The sequence below is a fragment of the Nannospalax galili genome, unplaced genomic scaffold (genome assembly GCF_000622305.1).
Source record: "Nannospalax galili isolate Female #2095 unplaced genomic scaffold, S.galili_v1.0 scaffold475, whole genome shotgun sequence".
Lineage (NCBI taxonomy): Eukaryota > Metazoa > Chordata > Mammalia > Rodentia > Spalacidae > Nannospalax > Nannospalax galili.
In genome coordinates this window covers 1,746,963-1,766,169 of record NW_008339435.1, presented here as the reverse complement: position 1 = coordinate 1,766,169, position 19,207 = coordinate 1,746,963, and the positions used below count along the sequence as shown (strand labels likewise).

Here is a 19,207-nt window from a genome sequence, read left to right as displayed (position 1 = left end):
TTAGTCTGTTATTCTCCAATTCCCTTAAATAGATGTCTGAGGTAACAACTACTGTTATGGCAAAGCAAGGCCTGATAAAATTCATTTGTCTACAAATATTCAGAGAAAACCAACTACATTCATTGTACTGATAAGATACAAGTTCAGTCTTCTAATATGCAATTTAGCAGAGACTCACATATTAGACAGCTCAGTCAGTTTCAAAGCAGGAGCTCAATAAAACAAACATTGGTCAAATGACTAAATCTATCAACAAAAAACCATAATGCTTATTACTTTTTCTTTTTTATTTTTAATATTCAGGGAGGGGACATGTGTGGAGGTCCGAGGACAGCCTGTGGGAGTTGGTTCTTTCCTTCCACCATGTAGGTCCTAAGGACTGAACCTGGGTTGCCAGACCTGATGGCAAATCCCCACCCACTAAGCCATCTTGCCCTTTCTAACATAAAAATGCATCACATTTCTGGCGATCACATTTTGTTTACTAATCAAAACTATGTCAAAGTTTTTCCTTTTTTTTTTTTTTTTTGAGGCAGATTTCATGGTCTCACTATGTAGCCCTTACTGTCCTGGAACTTGCTATATAGACCAGGCTGGTCTTGAACTCACAGAGATCTGCCTGCCTCTGTCTCCCTAGTGCTGGGATTAAAGGTGTGTACCACCATGCCCAGCTAAACATTTCTCATATTGCCTATCAAAAATTGATATTCTAGCCAGGTCTGTGGGAAATTATTTAATTTTATTACTTTGTGTGTGTGTGTGTGTGTGTGTGTGCATGCACATGCCAAGTCCACCTGAGGCAGTCAAAGGCCAACCTGCCAGAGCTGGTTTTCTTCTACCTGCAGAAAACTCAGGGATAAAACTCAGGTTGTCAGGTTTAGCAGGAAGTACTTTTACCCGCTGAGTCATCTTACAGGCCCTGGGAAGTTCATTTTAATTTTTATTTCTTGTAGACTGAGGACCTCAGAGAGATTAACAGCACTAGCTGGTGGGTGGGGGGAGGAGATGTTAGAGAATAAAATTTAAATCAACATCACAAAATTTTATTTTCAGATTTTCTGAGGATAACTAGAAAGGGTGTAGAGTTTTGTTTTTGTTTTTGTTTTCAAATATCAATCCAAAAACAGAAAGCTATTTTACAATGTCACTTAAAAATACTGCTGTAGCCGGGTGTGGTGGCGCATACCTTTAATCCCAGCACTCAGGAGGTAGAGACAGGCAGATCTCTGTGAGTTCAAGGCCAGCCTAGTCTACATAGTGAGTTCCAGGACAGCTGGGGCTACATGGAGATGGTTAAGAGCACTGACTGCTTTTGCAGAAGACTCAGGTTCGATTCCCAGCACCCCAATGGCAGCTATGAACTGTCCTTAACTCCAGGTCCAGGGGACTCCAAAGCCCTCTTCTGATCTCCGTGTCATTGCATGACACGGGTGCACTCACATACATGCAGGCAATACACTCATACACATAAAAATAATAAATAAAATATTTTTTTAAAATGCTGCTGTTTCTTTTTATCTTAAGTTTTTCTATCTCTCTTTTCAGACTTATAACACTGTTGCCAGCCACTGCCTTATACCTAAGTAGGAAGGAAAAGGATGATCCTGGGAATTTAAAAATTCAATTATTGTTTGGACTGGAAGCACTGCCCTGTATGGCCTCAGATAAACTCAAACTTTTCCATCTGTAAAATAATGGAGTCTATTACAGCATTTCCAACCCATTCTTTAGTTTGGATATTCTTCGATTTCATCTGACAAGCAAATTTTTTTTTTCATCCCTGTTGCATGTGTAGAACACTTAATTATTTTGTTTTATGCTTTGAAAAAAAATCACTTACCACAGATGTTTAACACAAAATAGCCTTCTCTAAACAGAGTATGGTGGAGCAATGCCTTTAATCCCAGCACTGGAAAGGCAGAGGCAGGTGCCTCTCTGTGAGTTCAAGGTCAGCCTGGTCTACACAGCAAGTTCCAGGCCAGCCAGGGCCACATATTAAGATTCTATCTCAGCCGGAGGTGGTGGCACACTCATTTAATCCCAGGATTTGGGAAGCAAAGGCAGGTGGATCTCTGTGAGTTCAAGGCTGGCTTACACAGTGAGTTCCAGGCCAGCTGGGGCTACAGGAAGACCCTGTCTCAAAAAGACTAGGAAAAAAAAAAAAAAAAAAGCTAGGCAAATGCCCAAGTGCTCTATCACTGAGCTACAGTTCCAAACCCATTCATTTACTCATTTCTCCACTGTCTTTCCTTGATCCACTGAGCTAGCTGGTCACTATTCCCCCATATTCTTTTTTTTAAAAAAATTTATTATTTTTATTTTTTATGTGTATGTGTGTAAGTACACTGGTGTCACGCAATGCCTGTGGTCAGAAGAGAATGCTGGATTCCCCTGGAACTGGAGTTACAGGTGGTTGTTAGCTGCCATGTGGGTGCCGAGAATCAAACCCTGGTCCTCAGCAAGAGCAGCCAGTGCTTGTAACCGCTGAGCCATCTCTCCACCAGTCCTCCCCCCTTTTGGGGGGACAGGGTCTCACTATGTAGCCAGGACTGGCTTGTAACTCTCTTTGTAGATCAGGTTGGCCTCAAATTTACAGAGATCCACCTGCCTCTGCTTCCTGAGTGTTGAGAGTAAAGGATGGAACCATCTCTCACAGAGAGTTGCTTGCTTCTGCCTCCCAAGTGGTGGGATTAAAGGCATGTGCCACCATACCTGGCTCCCAAATTTTTCTTTTTTGTCTTTTTGAGACAGGGTCTCCATGTAGCCCCAGCTAGGACATATTATGTAGCCCAGGCTGGCCTTGAACTCACAGAGATCTGCCTGTCTCTACCTCCTGAGTGCTGGGATTAAAGGCAAGCACCACCATTCGTGGCTTCCGCAGTATTCTTTTAAAACATGATGGTTTTGTTTTGGTTTTTGGTTTTTTTGGGGGGGGGTTATTTTTTAATATTTTATTTATTATTTTTATTTTATGTGTATGATTGCCTGCACGTATGTGAATGCATCTGCATCGTGAAATGCTGCAGAGGTCAGAAGAGGGCATTGGATTCCCTTGGAACTGGAGTTAAGGACCTGGGTCTTCTGCAAGAGCAGTCAGTGCTCTTAACCACTGAGCCATCTCTCCAGCCCCATGGTTTGTTTTTTTAAACAGAGTCTCATGTAGTGTAGGAGGACCTGAACTCCTCATCCTCCTGCCTCCGCCTCCCCAGTGCTGGGATGATGGGCAAGCACCCCTCTGTTTGACCTGATTGTTTTCATGGCTCCATTTGTAATCCACCAGTTGAAAATTCACATATTAACTCAATCATTACTATTTCGTCTATATTACTGTTTTTCTAAAAAAATCTAATCTAATTCTGATCTTAGCCTGTTTTTAAATACTAAAATAATTAAGAGTTTATTTTAATTTAATAATCTAGGATGTTGTCAGCCATCAGTGGTTCCAGTACAATTTCAGGTACAGTTGGGATTTCTGGACTCTCAGTGGAGCTGTTAGTGTATCGGACCTAATATCCATGCATCCTTCTGATAGCATGTGTGAAGGGATCACTCTAAAATTGGCTTTATTGGTTTCTTCTCAGCAAACTGACCTGGCCCACTCAGCATGGCTTTTGTTGTTCCTGATGTTAGTGCTTGTTCTCCTTTTACAATAAATTCATGACATCAGGAGACATTAACTTGACATGCATGGTATCAGGCCTCTACAGCCCCTATGGTTTTTCTCGTCTTCATTATCTTTTCTAAAAATTCTACTTTGATCCCACAGGAACTTTAGCAGTTTCCTGATGAGGAAGGCGTGCAATCTGTTATCCACTTCAGACTAGAGGAAGTGCGTAGGGTCCTCTGTTTTGTTTTTTAAGGATGTATTTATTGGGCTATTGAGATGATTGCACGTAATAGTACTTGCCACCAAAGCCTGATGACCTGAGTTTAATCCCTATAACCCACATGGTGGAAAGAAAGAACCAGCTTCCACTAGCTGTCCTCTGACCTCCACACATAAGATGTGGCATGCATGTAACTCTGCTCCCCTCCCAATAAATAATAAATGTATTTTCCTTCTTTTGCTCTTTTTTTTTAGATAGCATCCCACTATGTAGCCTTGGCTGGCCTGGAACTCCTTTGTAGACCAGGCTGGCATCAAATTTGCAGTGCCAGTTTTTCAAGTGCTGGGATTATAGATGCATGATTATACAGGCTTTAGATTTTATTTTATTTTATTTTTTTGTCTTTTTGAGACAGGGTCTCCCTGTAGCCCCAGCTGGTCTGGAGCTCGCTATGTAGACCAGGCTGGCCAGAGAGCCACCTGCCTCTACCTCCTGAATGTTGGGATCAAAAATGTGTGCTACCATGCCTGGAGTGTTCAGATTAAAGTCACCTGACACCATGCCTGGTTAGACTTTAGACTTTTAAGCTAAAACAAACACTTTATAAAAAGGAGTAAGTAAAGATTTGCATGCACACGTGCGTGCGTGTATATGTGTGTGTGTGTGTGTGTGTGTGTGTGTGTGTGTCGGGGGATGGGGGGTGGCATATGTGTGTATTATATAATCTCCATATTTGCTGAGGCAGCTGGTACAGACCAATATTCTTATGAAAGATGATGATTCAAGGAGCAGGCATTAGTCACACACATCTTAATCACAACATTCACAAGGCTCAGGCAAGAGTGTCAAGACTTTGAGACCATCCTGGGCTACAGAGCAAGTTCAAGCGTAACCTAGGCTACATGAGACCCTGCCTCAAAAATAATCAACATCTTTATTGCATCTCTTACTTCAGTAAATTAACCTGAAGTTGTGAAGCTAAAATGAAGCTTCTTCAAGTAAAGTTACTTTCAGTTTTCTTTCCTGCTTTGGGTTTTAAGTCAAGCAGCTATGTGCTATGTATTGAGATCAAGCTTAGGGGCTGGTATGGATCTATAAAGGTGATAGCTCCTTGGACTCAGAATAGTAAAGAAAAACACTGGAATTCTAGATATTCTGGTTGGGGAGGTGAAGATTAAATTGCAGGAATTATTGCAGCATAGATCCTTAAGAGTTTGCCAGAAAAAATAAAGAACAACCAGATAAAAGTGGTTTGACACTGAGCAACTCTCTGTAAAATGTTTCTAACGGTGCCTGGTACAAAGGACACACTGTTAAGTATCTGCTGCTAGGTACCATCATTATTATTATACTGACACCCAACACTCTGAAACAGCCTACAGATATTTAGTAAACATACACTTACACCTGTAGAAATCAATTTTATGATATCAAGAGAAAAAAAAAGTGGTACTGTAACTTTAGCCAAATACACATATCTGGACAGGTCTCAGATCTTAGAGAAAACCCCCAAGGCTGTCACATTCCCTAGACAAATGTAATTTATTACTATATGCAAAATACGAATCCTTTATAGACAAGTATCCAATCACCACTCATCAAAGAAGCTTCTTTTGCAACAGACAATTACAGAGTCTACAGCTGGTCACACACAGAGTTTGTCTGTGAATTGCCCAAACCTAAGTGACACATCTACAATGCAACCTCTACACCTAAGGCTCCTGGAACATAGAACGGGGTAAAGAGGACACTAATGCATCTTTCAGTTTTCATGAATGAAGCTCCCTCATGCAGCAGAGGGTCAAGAACATAAAATGTCACAAATAGCCAAAATGTGGAGAATAAGAGTCTGGAGAGTGTGGGACTGTGGACAGGACTCATTAAACTCCACCTACCCAGGGCTCAGGGCTCATTGCAGAAGAGGGGGTGGAAAGATTGTAAGAGCCAGGGAAGAGGCGCACAACCATATGGAAATAGAGTCCTACAAGCTCCTGGGACCTTGCTCATATGAACCTACAGCAATGGTGTCAGCATGCAAACTCAAGCAGACAAAAACCCAGCACAGAACTGTGGAAGTGGGTAACAAGCCCCAATCTTAGTTGAAGAATTATTGGCAGTTCATTACTGCTGAGTAAGGAAGTGCTAATCTTAAAGGGAGGGACTCTACATAGGTTTCTTAGACCCCAGGGGATGAAATTGCCCTGAGGGACATCCGGGGACACTAACTTGACATTGTAGGCCTTAACACAAAAGACAGAAGGTATGAAATCCAGTGGGAGGGAGGCTATGGGAGGGTGCCAATGGGGAAGGAGGTATAAAGATGATTAAGATTGATCAAGATGATCTGTATGGTAACCCAGCATAGAACTAGGAAAATGAACAGCAGACCCCAATCTTATCTAAAGGAATATTGACAACTGATTGCTGCTAGATGAGGAAGAGCCGATCTTCCTAAAACAAGGGATTCTAGGTAGGCTGACTAGACGCAGCAGATGGACGAGCACTGGGGAATAGCTAGGGGGCACGGACAACACAGCAGACAGTAACAGGGATGACAGAGTATATGGGCTCCAGTGGGGGGGGGCTATGGGAGGGTGCCATTTGGGATGCAGGTATAAAGATGAATAACATTGTTTGGGATGTTCTGTATGAAATACACACACACAAAAAAAATCAATAAATAAAATATTTAAGGAAGAAGCAGAAAAATTTGCTTCATGTTAATTAGTAGATATGAAAAACATTACCGTTGAAGTCTGCCTGTTGAATTTATATCCATGCTCAGGTGCCAAGGATCCCAGAAAGTAAATGACTATGACTAGTAATAATCAGATATACAGAGATTAGAGACGCATGTGTAAACATCTAAGTTGTTTGCATTAAAAATGAGTTTGTATGAAACAGCATATTCTAAAATGAAATGGAGATCTTTTTTAAAGGTTAAAACCTCATTCAATTTTAAGTCTTATAGGGTTTATACTGAGTACAATAATGTATAACTATTAATTCAACACTGTGAACCTAAAAATTACAGCCAATTTTGAAAGAGATGCATCCTTGCTCTGGAAACTGTTATTGAGTACATCAATGCTGTTGTAATGAAGTGCTTCTACTAATTATGTGGTTATTAAGTAAATTTTTAAAAAAGATGATCTGTATGAATTACACGAAAATTAAATAAAAAATTTACACACAAAAAAACATTTTATTTTCTCAAAAAAAAAGAGAGAAAACATTGTAAGAAATTTGCAGTGATATACTTTAAGACAGAAAAGATAGTTAAACGGTTTAAAAAAAAAAACCAAAACAATATTCAGACTTCAAAACAATGTTCTTCCTTAGCTCAACTGGAGTCCTGAATCAAAGGTTGGAAAAAGTTCATAGCCACTGTTCACCACACAAGTTGAGAACAGAAATCACTCATATTAAAGACAGCAAACAGAAACAATTACACAATAATTATTGCTTTTTAATAATTCTAATGTCATAAATAATGTCATATGAAATAGACTATATATATTTTGGCTATGAGAATCAGATTTCCTAGGAAGCCAGACACTGCCTAAGGACCTAAACTGGAGAGACCACCTTTGCAACTTCTTTCCTGGAGGGCTATCAAGAGGAGAGAGCATCTAGCTGTCAGCCAGGTGTGGTGGAGCACACATGCCTGTAATCCCAACACTTGGGAGGAAGAGAGCACATGTTCATGCTTGAAGCCAGCTTGGGCTATATAGCAAGCTCCTGTTTCAACAAATGAGCAAATAAACACAACAAAAAGAAAAAAGGAAAGAGAAGGGGTATGAGAGGGTTGGGGGGGGCAAGAAACAAAGAAATGATAAAGGTAGGAAAAAGAAACAAAAGAAAACCCAGCTGCTTAGTGGCCTCTTTCTTTTTTCTTTTCTCTCTTTTTGACAGGATTCTTGTAGCCCCAGCCAGCCTGGAACTCACTATGTACGTAGACCTGTACTCACTATGTAGAACTCACTGGCCTCCACCTCACAGAGATCCACCTCTAGAAGCCTCTTTTCTTGGGACTGTCCTTAGTCTTCATCTATACCTTCTGTCATTTCTGAATGCTTTTATTTTTTGGATGCTTTCTAATCTATAAAAACAAAGAGAAACCAGGCATGATGCAGCCTTGAGGAATGCTTGTGTAATGTTAAGAAAACAGGCCTATAGAACACAGGAGGACTGAGAATTCAAGGCCAATCTGGGCTATATAGGAAGACCGTCTCAAAAATAAAAAACAAACCAAGGAGGACCAGAAGAAAAAAATGTAGGTCTTTCAGAGGAGGAAGGAACTTGATTTGCCAACTAACACATTTTCTAAAATTATCATGCACCCCTGGGAAGGAAATAGGAATTGAAATATTATAATTTGGATTAGGAGGGTGACCTTCCTATGCTATTTATTAGAGAATGAAAAGCAATTATATAGAAGAAACTCACTGGCAAATATAAAAACTGTGAAATCTTATTAATTCACATCAATTAGTAAAAAAGCTAAATTGAAAATAAGAGGTTTGAGTTATGCAACAGAATTAATAAAACCACTGTCTTGCTAATCTACCTCTTTCTCTTCAACCTCCCTGTTATTCTGTACCCCCTTTACAGGTAAAAGGAAGAAGTACCTGCTCTTTTGCTCAGAATTGAACCCAGGGCCTCACACATGCTAAGTAAGTGCTCTACCACTGTCTTAGTTCCATTTCCTATTGCTGTAATAAAATAACCAGACAAAAACAATTTAAAGAAGAAAAGGTTTGGGACTGGAGGGATGGCTCAGCGGTTAAGAGCACTGACTGCTCTTGCAGAGGACCTGGGTTCGATTCCCAGCACCCACATGGTGGCTACAAACTAAACCATCCTTAACTCCAGTTCCAGGGGATTCCGAAGCCCTCTTCTGACCTCCGCAGCGTTGCATGACACGGGTGCACTCACATACATGCAGGCAATATACTCATACACATAAAATAAAAATAATAAATTTTTTAAAAAAAGAAAAAAAGAAGAAAAGGTTTATTTGACTTACAGTTCCAGGGTACAGATCATCATAGCAGCAGGAACTTGGAGCAGCTGGTCACATTACATCCACAGTCAAGAGTAGACAGCAGTGACTTAATGCATGCATGCTAGTGCCCAGCTCACATTCTCCACTCACAGTACAGAATCCCCTGCCCAGGGAATGGTGGCATCCACAGACAACTAGACATGCATGCTCACAGACAACTAGATCTAGACAATTCCTCACTGAGATTCTTGTCCCAGGTAATCCCAGATTGTATCAAAATGACAATACTAACCATTACAACCACTAAACACCAACATCCCAGGAAGGTCTTTCTACAAAAAAGAAACAGAACATACAAAGGCTGAAAGCTCAGGGTTGGAACTATGAAACAGCTCTATATTTTCTGCTTGTTCTCTGAATCCCCTTTCTTTCCTATGACTTAAAGTTTTTTTTGTTTCTTTTTTTTTTTTTATTTTTTTATTTTTTTTGAGACAGGATCTCCCTGCAGCCCCAGCTGGCCTGGAACTTGCTATGTAGACCAGACTAGCCTCAAACTCACAGAGATTCCCCTGCCTCTGCCTCCTGATTGCTGGGATTAAAGGTATGTGCCACTATGCCCGGTGACCTAAAGATTTTGAACAAAATAAATGAATAAAAAGTACAAAGCCATAAATGGTGGTAGACACCTGTGATTCCAGCACTGGGAGGCTGAGACTGAGGCAATAGAGTTCCAGGCCAGTCTCAAATATCAAATTCTAAGCCAGCCTCTGCTACATAGCAACACTGTTTTTGTTTTTTAAAAAGAAAGAAAGAAAGAAAGAAAGAAAGAAAGAAAGAAAGAAAGAAAGAAAGAAAGAAAGAGAAAGAAAGAAGAGAAAAGAAAAGGAAAGGAAAGAAAAGAAAAGAAAAGAAAAGAAAAAAGAAAAGATGGGGCTGGAGTAGTGGCTCAATGGTTAAGAGCATTTGTTGCTCTTGCAAAGGACTTGGGTTCAGTTTCCAGAACCAATGTGAGAGCTCCATCACCCTCTTCTGGCCTCCACAGGCACTGCACACACAACAGATACACATATATATGGGCAAAACACTTATACACATAAAATAAAATCTTAAAAAAAAAAAAAAAAAGGCTAGTCATGGTAGACAATTCTAATTCCATTCAGGAAGCTGGGGCAGGAAGACAGAGCTCAAGACTAGCTTGAAGACAGGGCAAGACAGACACCAAATAAATAAAATAGAAAAATTATCTAGCATAAGTCCAGTAGGCCTATGTTTAAATCTCAGTCTTAAAGTATTTTTTTTTTTTTATTTATTTTTTTTAATGTGCATGGGTATAAGTGCACCTGTGTTGTGCAATGCCCATGGAGGGCAGAAGAGGGCATTGGATCGCCTGGAACTGGAGTTACAGACAGTTGCTAGCCACCATGTGGGTGCTGGGAACTGAACCCAGTCCTCTGCAAGAGCAGCCAGTTCTCTTAACCACTGAGTCATCTCACCAGCCCCTGCTTTATAGTATTTCATAAAAAAATTACTCAACATGATTAAGCATGAGAATAAGGGGTAATACACCTGGAATTGTAAGAGGATAGAATGGGATTTCCCTAGTTCTTGATAGAAGGCCTTTGTTTAGGGTTACAGTTTCCAGGACTGAGAGTTCTCCCAGCTCATCCCACTGGATGAGTAAAACAGTCAGTGGTCTTGGTAGCTCTCACAGCCTGAATTATGTGCTATTGTGTTATAGATAAAATGGATTTGGCTGTTTCATGAATGGTGTGGTCTTGTCTAGGCTGATCAAATGACTAGTGAAAAAGAAAGGATACATAGAGTTAGAAGGATCCCAAATTGACTAATCTTTTAATTCAATATAAGATTACAACCCATTATCTAACATGTCTGAGCCTGATGCAGCCTGAGATGAAGGCCATTCTTCATCCTCTACTTGGCCACAAGGATGTATTGCTTGTCTGCAATTTATGGCTTTGTACTGCTTATTGGCCTCTTGCACAGTATGTAATTTCTCCAGATTCTGGTACCTGCTGTGGCTAGTGTACGAGACAATGATGAGGTATGTGCACATGGGGGAGTGTGAGGGAGAAAATAGCAACTGCAATGCAATGTGTTCTGAGCGCTGAGATTGCACTTTTGGCTTTAGGATAACTGCATGGACCAGCTGTGGGCAGCACACAGAACAAAGAGTTTTCCATTGCTACATGATTTCCCAATTTCTGGCTGTTAAAGGTGGTTAAGAAAACCAAAACTATTAGAAGTCAACTTGCAAGAGTTGGTTCTCTCCTTTCATCATAGGTACTGAGATTGAACTCAGCCATGGCAACAAGTTCCTTTATCTGCTGAACTATCTTGCTGGCCCCCTTTTATGCACTTGTGATCTCCAGTCTTCACTCCTTAAATGCTGGGATTACAGGCAGGTGCTACCATACTAGCCTTTTTTTTATTATTATTTTTTTTTATTTTTGGTATTTTAAGACAGGGTCTCCCTATAGCCCCAGCTGGCCTGGAACTCACTATGTAGACCAAGCTGGCCTTGAACTCACAGAGATTTACCTGCTTCTGCCTCCCAAGTGCTAGAATCAAAGGCATGCCCCATCACGCTCGGTTCTTCAATCATCTTATACTAAGCTGATGAACTTTCTTCTTGGTCCTTTGAGGCTTTTCTTTTGGGGGGGGCCTTTTTGAGACAGGGTCTCCCTGTAGCCCCAGCTGGCCTGGAACTCACTATGTAGACCAGGCTGGCCTTGAACTCAGAGATCCACTTGCCTCTGCCTCCCAAGCACTGGGATTAAAGGCGTGTGCCACCATGCCCAGAAAAAAAATATTTTATTTATTATCTTTATTTTATGTGTATGCATGTATTGCCTGCATGTAGGTAAGGGCACCTGTGTCATGCAATGCCCAAAGAAGACAGAGAGGCTGTTGGATACCCTAGAACTGGAGTTACGGACAATTGTTAGCTGCCATATGGGTACTGGATTCAAACCTGAATCTTCTGGAAGCACAGCCAGAGTTCTTAACCACTGAGCCATCTCTCCAGCCCCCCTTTGAGGCCTCTCAGTTTGAATCCTTAGTTTAGGTTAAACTTGATTGAAATTAAACTTAAGTACAGTGGTGCACTGTTATTCACCAAATACAAATGTTTACTTTCGTTTTTTCTTTCAGGAATTAGCAGAGACCCTTTTCCTGTCACGGAAGAGGGCCCTGAGCAGTCTTTTTTAAGTATGTGGCATGTGTGCATGTGTATGTCTTTATACACTTGGAAACCAGAGGCCACTGGCTATCTCTCCTCTGTTCCTCTCCATCTTCTGTTTCGACATGGGGTCTCTCACTGAGCCCAGAACTCATAGATTCCACAAGACTAGCTAACCAAGAAGTTCCAGGGATCCTCCTGTCTCTGTCTCCCCAGCTCTGGGATTCCAAGTGTGTCCATCATTGTGCCCAGCTTTTAACTTTTTAAAATATTTTATTAATTTTATTTTATATGTATGAACGCATTGCCTGCATGCAAGTGCACCCATGTTGTGCAAATCCCCACAGAGGTCAGAAGAGGGTGTTGGATCCTCTAGAACTGGAGCTATGGACAGTTGTTAGCAACCATGTGGGTGCTGGGAATCGAACCTGGGTCTTCTGTAAGAACTATCTGCTGAGCCATCTCTCCAGTGCCTGTGCCCAACTTTTTTATACGGACCTAAATTAACTCCTCATGCTTCCACAGCATGCACTTTCCCAACTGAGCCATTGCTTTGCTTTTTTAAAAAATATTTTTAAAATTTTATTATATAATTGTGTGTATATGGTATGTGTGGTGGCATCTGTTCCAAAACATGCATGTGGAGGCTGGAGGACAACTCTGTGAAGTTGATGTCTCCTTCCACCTTTACATGGGTTTCAAGGATTGAATTTTTATTGTCAGGCTTTCAAGGCAAGTGCTTTACATGCTGAGGCATTTGGCTGGCCCTAGCCCCCAGTTCCTAACTCCTGTAAGTCAACATCATAAAAAGGTATATCTAGAACTGCCACCTTCTATATCCCAAGTTCTCTGGGTAAGGATTGTCTTCATTGAATGATTGATAAAAAGAACATCTACCATAAGAGGGAAACCTGTATATCCGACCCATTGGAGGATGATATTGTAAGACCAAACAAAGGTAGCCGTGTCAGAGCAAATAAAAGCACAGCATTTGAACCCATTTTATCTATTTGTTTATAGACAGGGTCTCTGTAGCCCAGGTGCTGCAATCTTCTTGCTTTGCCTCTAAGAGTGCTACAATTAATTATAGGGGTGCAGTACCATGCCTGGCTATGACCCATGATTTGCACAAAAGGTAAGATAGGGACAGAGGGGGCTACACTGAAGGTTTGATAGCCTCTGTGTTATCCTGGACTTCAAGGCAAACTTGGGGCTCTCAGAAGTCACCACAAATTAAGTTATGTACTTTATCATATAAATGGAATCATATTGTATGCATTCTGATTTGCTTTTATTTATTTTTTTTATTTTTTTATTGTGGTTCTGGGGATGGAACACAAGACCTCAGGCTAGGGAAGTGTTCTACTACTGTGCTACACCCCCAGCTCTACAGGTGATCTAAAAATTAAGTTGAAAACATTTGCCCAACGTCTGTGTCCCCAACTTGACTGCCTAGACTCACACTACTCCAAATTCAGATAGGCAAGGGGCAGATCTGTGTGGTGAATCTTCTGGTACCAAAGGCACCTTTCATGGCCAACAGCTTTCATAATCGGCGTTAGCTCTATCAAGGAGCTTTCTTAGATGACCTCAAACTCTGTGCATTTGTCCTATGGTATTAATAGTGACAAATAACAATTTGTACACATGCATTTTTGATAAAAACTAAATGATTAGTTCCTAATGATTCTAGATATTAGGTAACGAACAAATTACTTAATGTCTCTGCACATGTATTTGTCTGTAAAATGAGGACTATACTACTTCCTAGTTTATAGCACTTCTGAGAGCAGTTAATGAATTAAGTACTTAGAGCAATGCCTGGCATATATTAAGCATTCCATAAATCTTATTTGTCATCAATTTATGATTATTATCTTCCCCTTCTGCTCCATCCTGTCTGCCTGACAGAAAGAGGAACGAGGGGAAAGGAAGAAGGAAGACACACAAATCCCAAAGGTCAAAGAACAGTGTCAGGTAAACAGATAGGAAAGAACACTTGTTGGTGAAGATTCTGAACAGTGAGGTAGGCTACAAAAACCATGGGCCCAAACTGTCCTGCGTTAGCAGAGACAGGGAGAAGCCAAGCCATATGAGACCACACAATAGGGTGAGGGTTTGAGAATTGCACAGTCATAGACATAGAGGCTCTGGTGATCTATCTGATCAAAACAAATTGAATTAGAGGACAGGAATATTTTCAGCTTGTTTTCCAGATGGATTGTGCTACCACCTTTAAAGTCTTTATTTAGCAGTGACGGGGATAGAATTCAAAAGTCTTGTGCATGCTAGGCAAACAATGAGTTATTACTCAAGTTATTACTATATTGCTATCACCTTTAAAGTCTTTTTTTTTTTTTTTTGGTCTTTTGAGACAAGGTCTCCCTGGAGCCCCAGCTGGCCTGGAACTCACTATGTAAACCAGGGTGGCCTTGAACTCATAGGAATCCACCTGTCTCTGCCTCTCAAGTGCTGGGACTAAAGGTGTGCGCCACCACACCTGGCTACCTTTAAAGTCTTAAGCATTAGTTTATCATCATTTCTTAGGTTTAAAAAAACCAGGCCAGGGCTAAAGAGATGGCCCAGTGGTTAAGAGCACTAGCTGCTCTTGCAGAGGACCCAGGTTTGGTTCCCAGCACCTACATGGCAGCTCACAACCATGTGTAACTCCAGTTTTGGGAGATCCAACACCCTCTTCTGGCCCTTGCAGGCATTGCGCACACATGGTACACCCATATACACATAGGCAAAACACATACATAAAATAAAAATTAATAAATTTTTTAAAAACATAAAAAAATTTGCCTTTTAAAAACTTTTACTAGTCGGGCGTAGTGGCACACCCCTTTAATTCCAGCACTCAGGAGGCAGAGGCAGGTGGATCTCTGTGAGTTCGAGGTCAGCCTGATCTACATTATGAGTTCCAGGCCAGCTGGGACTAGAGGGAGACCCTGTCTCAAAAACACCAAAAACAAACAAACAAATTGCTCTTGCAGAGGACCCAGGTTCAATTCCTAACACCCACATGGCAACTAACAACTGTCTGTAGATCCAGTTCCAGGAGATCCAACACCCTCTTCTGTCCTCTGTGGGCATTGCATGACATGTGTGCACTTATGTACCTGCAGGCAGCACACTCATACACATAAAATAAAAATAATAAAATGTTAATAAAAACTTTTACTGGGTGTGGTGATGCATGCCTTTAATCCCAGCACTTAGGGAGGCAGAGACAGGTGAATCTCTGTGAGATCAAGGTCATACTGCTCTACATAGTGAGTTCCAGGAAAGCTAGAGCTACAAAGAGATCCTGTCTAAAAAAAAAAACCAAGAGCAAAACAAAACCCCCAAACCCTAACTTTTAGATAAATATTAAAAATCAATGTACTTTCCAATATTATCAAGCCATTGTAAGGCTTCAATTTTTTTTTTTTTTTTTTTTTTTTTTTTTTTTTTCCCCTGTAGCCAGCCTGGCCTGGGTCTTACAGAGATCCACCTGCCTTTGCTGAGATTAAAGGTGTGTGCCACCACGCCCAGCTAACCTGTTATTTCATTGAGACAGGGTCTCCCTGTCCTGGAATGCACTATGTAGACCAGGGTGGCCTTGAACTCACAGAGATCTGCTTGCCTCTGCCTCCTGTGCTGGGATTAAAGGCCTGTGCCACCATGTCCAGCCCACAATTTAAAAATTTTTTAATATTACATTTTACGTATGTATTTATGTGTGTGCAGGCATGTCAGCACACATGTGCCATGGCAGAATGCAAGTCAGAGGACAACTTGTAGTTGATCCTTTGCTTTCACTATGTGAGTTCCAAGAATAAAACTCAGGTGATTAGGATTGGTGGCCCCTATTTTTTTTTTCTTTTAGTGGGCTTTAGCCAGTAAACCATCGCACTGGCCTAAAATATTTTTAAAATATTGAAAATAGATCCAGGTGGGGCTGGAGAGATGGCTCAGCAGTTAAGATCACTGACAGCCCCGGGTTCAATTCCCAACACCCACATTGTGGCTATGAACCGTCCTTAACTCCAGTTCCAGCGGGATCTGAAGCCCTCTTCTGACCTCCACAGCATTGCATGACATGGGTGCACTCATATACATGCAGGCAATAGACTCATACACATAAAATAAAAATAATAAATAAAATTTTCTTTTTGAAAAAAGAAAATAGATCCAGGTGTGGTGACACACACCTATAATTCCAACACTTAGGCAGAGGCAGAAGCATCAAAAGTTCAAAGTCAGCAGGACATGGTGGCACAGGCCTTTAATTCCATCCCTCAGGAGGCCAAGGCAGGCGGATTTCTGTGAGATAGAAGTCAGCTTGGTCTCTACGTAATGAGTTCCAGGTCAGCTGGGGCTATAGGGAGAGCCCATCTCAAAACAAAAACAAAAACAGAAGAAGTTCGGTCATCCTCAGCTACACAGTAAATTGGAGGCAGCCTGGGCTACATGAGAACCTGTCTCAAAAAACTGGGAAAAAAAAAGTAGAAAATATTGTATACAATATTCATTGAAAGATATCAATGTATATGCACAAAACTCTCAAAGACCCAAAGAAGGAAAACAAACTCTTCGGCAGACTTACACAAAAACAGTAGTTGGAAATAACTATTTAGTAAATTGTCATGTTGAAGAAATTTTTACTAAAAGAAATTTGTTTTCTATCAAACCGTTTTGACCAAATTATCTCAAGTGAGCAGGAAGCCAGGGAAGCAGCTGATCAGAATGCTAAACTGCTGCAGGCAGGTGATAAAGGGTCAAAGCAGAGCAAGGGGAGGAGGAGGAATAGGGAGAGTTCAGGGAGGAACTTCTGATGTACCTTACCAACACTGAGCTATCTTTCAAAACTTGGCAAGTCCCTCACAGAACCAGACTTGAGCTTTGAGAGGAAGCAGGACTAGAGTTGACATATAACATGAAATTAGATGAAATGCCTGGAATGAGAGGGTTCTCAGCTTTAAAGCATGTTTTTAGGATGGGCATTATCTCCTTTAGGCATTTGCTTTGCAAGCACTTGCTTCATAAGTGGTTTGGCTCTACAGAACTACAGTCTCAGCTCCTTTTGATCTTTCCCTCATATGTACTTCATAAAGACAGATTATAATATTTATTCATAAAGACTTGTAGATGCTTTCTAAGAATTATCAATTACTTTCAAAAGTACTCTCATTTTATTGTTTATTGGGACTGGTACTTGCAAGCTTCATTTCCATATGCCATATTAATTATAAATTCAATGTGGGGTGCATTCTTTCATGAATAAATACTGTGTTCAAAAAGAATACCTTCTTGTGTTGTTTATTGTTAGTGAAATGGGGAGAATAGGACTTTCCTATTTTCTTTATCAAAAAATAGAATTAAGGGAATGTGAGTTAAATAGTTTCAAATTTCCAGAGAAAACAGACTGTAATTTTTTGGGGGGGTTTGTCTTTTTGACTGACCCAGAACACGCTGTGTAGACCAGGTTGGCCTTGATCTCACAGGGATTCAGCGCCTCTGTTAGAATCAAACTGTGTTCCACCACACCCAGCTAACACACTGTAATTTTATTTTCTCCTCTCCAAGTAAAGCATATTCTTTTTTTAAAAAAAAATATTTTTTATATGTATGAGTGTGTGTCCTGCATGTATGTAAATGCATCACATGCATGTACAGCCCTTGGAAGCCAGAAGGCATTGGATTCCCTGGAACTGGAGTTAAAGTGGTTGTTAGCCACCATGTGGGTGCTGGGAATTGAATTTAGTCCTCTGCAAGAGCAGCCAGTGATCTTAATCAATGAGCCATCTCTCCAGCCCTAAAGCATATTCTTAGCATTTTTGAATTTTGCACGTTTTGTGCTGTCACTAATTTCTTAAATTATAACTCTTATCTTGAAATCTTTTTTTTTTTTTTTTAACTCTACCTGTAGCCCCAGTTGGCCTGGAACTTGCTATGTAGACCAGGCTGGCCTTGAACTCACAGAGATCTGCATGACTCAGCCTCCTGAGTACTAGGATTAAAGGCATATATCACCACATCCAGCACTGAAGTTTTACTCATTTTATTTTTAATTTTTATTTTTTTAATTTTATGTGTATGCATGTATTGTCTGCATGTACGTAAGTGCATCCATGTCGTGCAATGCCCACAGAGGTCAGAAGAGGTTGTTGGAGCCCCTGGGACTGGAGTTATAAACAGTTGTAAGCTGCCATATGGGTGCTGGGATTCAAACCCAGGTCTTCTGCAAAAACAACCAGTGTTCTTAACCGCTGAGCCATCTCTCCAGCCCCCAGTTTTACTCATTTTAACAAGCTAGGAAACAATAGTACAGTACAAAATTTTCCTGAAGCAGATTTCCAAAGCAGTACCCCTTTTACCAACCTTACGAGTGACACATGGATTCTGGGAAATTTTCTATAAAGCTAGAAGCCATAGAAAGAACCATGCCTTCTTCTGGTTTGATTGTCATGATTTTGTAAGACCCCATGGCAAACTCCTTCTATCTTAAAGACTACTTGGAACAATGAGAGCCTGGTGGCCGGGACCTGGTTTTTCTCATCATACCATCACTGGCTTCATAGCCTCAGAAAAAAAATGCTTTAGCTTCTCTAAGCCCCCCCTTTATTTTCCTTTTCTTTTAGACATGGTATTGCTATTTAGCCCAGATTGGTCTGATACCATCTAGCCCAGGCTGGCCTTGAACTCATTTCAATCCTTTTGTCTCAGCTTCCCGATAGAGGTGCACCTTGACGCACAGCCACTCAATTTCCATTTATGTAAAATGTCTGTGGGGGTATGCTGTGATTTTCCTCTTCTCAGCTTTAAATACTTGAATCTATGCTTTTTAGTTTATTTTACTAATGTCTCAAGGCTTAAATTAGAACAGGGACTTTAACTGGTACTATCTTATTTTCCCCAAATCACTCACCTTGTTTTGCTTTGTTTTGAGGTTATTTGCAGTGCTGGGGATCATATACAGCATTTGTGCAGGCTAGGCAAGTGCTCTACCACCGACATATTCAAGTCCCTGGAGTTCTTGTTTTTGTTTTTGTTTTTTTAACCTCTCTCTCTCTCTCTCTCTCTCTCTCTCTCTCTCTCTCTCTAACAGGGTCTCACTATATAGAACAGGTCGTCAGCCTCAAACTCACAGACATTTGCCTGGCTCTGCCTCAGGAGCACTGGATTAAA

The 19,207-nt window shown here is 40.8% G+C and overlaps 1 pseudogene; it reads right to left on the bottom strand.

The window, feature by feature from the left end:
- Nucleotides 1–3,407: 3,407 nt before the first annotated feature.
- LOC103734959 lies at nucleotides 3,408–3,721 on the bottom strand (annotated as a pseudogene).
- Nucleotides 3,722–19,207: the final 15,486 nt, after the last annotated feature.